This window comes from Ovis canadensis, chromosome 5, assembly GCF_042477335.2.
Source record: "Ovis canadensis isolate MfBH-ARS-UI-01 breed Bighorn chromosome 5, ARS-UI_OviCan_v2, whole genome shotgun sequence".
Classification (NCBI taxonomy): domain Eukaryota; kingdom Metazoa; phylum Chordata; class Mammalia; order Artiodactyla; family Bovidae; genus Ovis; species Ovis canadensis.
The window spans coordinates 15,313,987-15,317,459 of record NC_091249.1 but is presented as its reverse complement, the minus strand read 5'-3'; the positions used below and the strand labels follow the sequence as shown (position 1 = coordinate 15,317,459).

The following is a 3,473-nucleotide window of genomic DNA, read 5'->3' as shown; positions in this document are numbered from 1 at the left end:
GAATTTAGCTGTGAAGCCGTCTTGTCCTGGGCTTTTGTTTGTTGGAAGATTTCTGATTACAAGTTTCTATGCTTATGATGGGTCTATTTCTTCCTGGTTCAGTTTTGGAACGTTATACTTTTCTAAGAATTTGTTCATTTCTTCCAAGTTGTCCATTTTATTGGCAAATAGTTGCTGATAGTAGTCTCTTATGATCCTTTGTGTTTCTGTGTTGTCTGTTGTGATTTCTCCATTTTCATGTCTAATTTTGTTGATTTGATTCTTCTGCCTTTTTTTCTTGATGATTCTGGCTAATGGTTTGTCTATTTTATTTATCTTCTCAAAGGACCAGCTTTTAGCTTTGTTGATTTTTGCTATGGTCTCCTTTGTTTCTTTTTCATTTATTTCTGCCCTAATTTTTATGATTTCTTTCCTTCTACTAACCCTGGGGTTCTCCATTTCTTCTTTTTCTAGTTGCTTTCGGTGTAGAGTTAGGTTATTTACTTGATTTTTCTCTTGTTTCTTGAAGTAAGCTTGTATTGCTATGAACCTTCCCTTTAGCACTGCTTTTACTGAATACCATAGGTTTTGGATTGTTGTGTTTTCATTTTCATTTGTTTCTATGGATTTTTTATTTCTTTTTTGATTTCTTCTGTGATTTGTTGGTTATTCAGAACTGTGTTGTTTATCCTCCATGTGTTTGTATTTTTAATAGTTTTTTTTTCCCTTTAGTTGACATCTAATCTTACCGCATTATGATCAGAAAAGATGCTTGAAATGATTTCAATTTTTTTGAATTTACCAAGGCTAGATTTATGGCCCAGGATGTGATCTATCCTGGAGAAGATTCCATGTGCACTTGAGAAAAAGGTGAAATTCATTGTTTTGGGGTGAATTGTCCTATAGATATGAATTAGGTCTAACTGGTCCATTGTATCATTTACAGTTTGTGTCTCCTAGCTAATTTTCTATTTAGTTAATCTATCCATAGGTGTGAGTGGGGTATTAAAGTCTCCCACTATTATTGTGTTACTGTTAATTTCCCCTTTCATACTCTTAGCATTTGCCTTGCATATTGCGGTGCACCTATGTTGGGTGCAAATGTTATATCTTCTTCTTGGATTGATCCTTTGATCATTATGTAGTGTCCTTCTTTGTCTCTTTTCACAGCCTTTATTTCAAAGTCTGTTTTATCTGACCTGAGTATTGCTACTCCTGCTTTCTTTTGGTCTCCATTTGCGTGAAATATCTTTTCCCAGGCCTTCACTTTCAGTCTGTATGTGTCCCTTGTTTTGAGGTGGGTCTCTTGTAGATAGCATATATGGCGGTCTTGTTTTTGTATCCATTCAGCCAGTCTTTGTCTTTTGATGAGGTATTCAACTCATTTACATTTAAGGTAATTATTGATAAGTATGATCCTGTTGCCATTTACTTTGTTGTTTTGGGTTCGAGTTTATAAACATTTTCTGTGTTTCCTGTCTAGAGAAGATCCTTTAGCATTTGTTGAAGAGCTGGTTTGGTGCTGCTTTTGCTTGTCTGTAAAGCTTTTGATTTCTCCTTCATATTTGAATGAGATCCTTGCTGGGTGCAGCAATCTGGATTGTAGGTTATTTTCTTTCATCACTTTAAGTATGTCCTGCCATTCCCTTCTGGCCTGAAGAGTTTCTATTAAAAGATTAGCTTGAAAGGTTGTTGTTGAACCATGGAAAAGATGCCGGGATTCCTGGCCTCCAGATGAGAAGAATTCAATCCAGGGCCAGAGACAAGGCTTGATCACTCAGAGCTTTGTGTAATGAAGTTTTATTAAAGTATAGCTTCCCCCCTCACCCCCGGAGCCATGCTGGTTCTGCAGCTCTGTGGCAAGCCGTGGAGTTGGGGTTCTGTTCTGCAGGATGGGGTTTGTTAAAGTTGTCAAGAACAAGGCCTACTTCAAGAGATACCAAGTGAAATTCAGAAGAAGGTGAGAGGGCAAAACTGACTACTATGCTCGGAAACGATTGGTAATCCAAGATAAAAATAAGTACAACACACCTAAATACAGAATGATTGTTCATGTAACGAACAGAGATATCATTTGTCAGGTTCCTTATGCCCGTATAGGAGATATGATAGTTTGTGCGGCTTATGCTCATGAACTCCCAAAATATGGTGTTAAGGTTGGCCTGACAAATTATGCTGCCACATATTGTACTGGCCTGCTGCTGGCCCACAGGCTTCTTAATAGGTTTGTTATGGACAAAATTTATGAAGGCCAAGTCGAGGTGACTGGTGATGAATACAATGTGGAAAGCATTGATGGTCAACCTGGTGACTTCACCTTTTACTTGGATGCAGGACTTGCCAGAACTACTACTGGGAATAAAGTTTTTGGGGCCCTAAAGGGAGCTGTCGATGGAGGCTTGTCTATCCCTCACAGTACCAAATGGTTCCCTGGTTATGATTCAGAAAGCAAAGAATTCAGTGCTGAGGCACACCAAGAGCACATCATGGGGCAAAACGTTGTAGATTACATGCATTACCTGATTGAAGAAGACGAAGATGCTTACAAGAAACAATTCTCTCAGTACATAAAGAACAAGTAACAACATAAAGTAACTCCAGACATGATGGAGAGATGGATAAGAAAGCTCATGCTGCAATATGAGAGAAGCCAGTGTATGAGAAGAAGCCTAAGAAAGAAGTTAAAAAGTAGAGGTGGAACCGTCCCAAAATGTCACTTGCCCAGAAGAAAGATCGGGTAGCTCAGAAGAAGGCAAGCTTCCTTAGAGCTCAGGAACAAGCTGCTGAGAATTAAACCAAACCACAATTTTCTATCAAGATTTTTTCAGATAAGACAATAATAAACTTATTGAATAAGCAAAAAAAAAAGGTTTATTAAAGTATAAAGGAGATAGAGAAAGCTTCTGACATAGGCATCAGAAGGGGGTAGAGAAAGTACCCTCTTGCTAGTGTTAGCCATGGAGTTATATACTCTCTAATTAGTTATTACAGCGAGTCAAAAGAATGTCTGGAGGTTGTAAAGACCTCACTAGACCTACTCCCATAATTTACACCTTAAAATAACAGGATTAGCCAGGATTTCCCGAGACTGTCCTCAAGCAGGATACAATCCTAAGGAATGTAGAGGGACAAAAAAGTTCGTCCTTGAGAACTCCAGACCCCTCTCTCCTTGGGGACCCCTGGACTTCTTGTCAATCTGCCTAGGAATTGACTCTCAAGCTGTTATTCTTATTGGAATCCCCTTGTGTGTTATTTGTTGTTTTTCCCTTGCTGCTTTTAATATTTGTTATTTGTGTTTGATCTTCATTAATTTGATTAATATGTGTCTTGGGGTGTTTTGCCTTGGGTTTATCCTGTTTGGGACTCTCTGGGTTTCTTGGACTTGGGTGGCTATTTCCTTCCCCATTTTAGGGAATTTTCAACTATTATCTCCTCAAGTATTTCCCCATGGCCTTTCTTTTTGTCTTCTTCTTCTGGGACTCCTATGATTTGAG

The 3,473-nt window shown here is 38.4% G+C and overlaps 1 pseudogene; it reads left to right on the top strand.

Annotated features, from left to right (window-relative positions):
- The first annotated feature begins 1,823 nt into the window (after positions 1-1,823).
- LOC138441650 (large ribosomal subunit protein uL18 pseudogene) lies at positions 1,824-2,812 on the top strand (annotated as a pseudogene).
- The last annotated feature ends 661 nt before the right edge of the window (positions 2,813-3,473 follow it).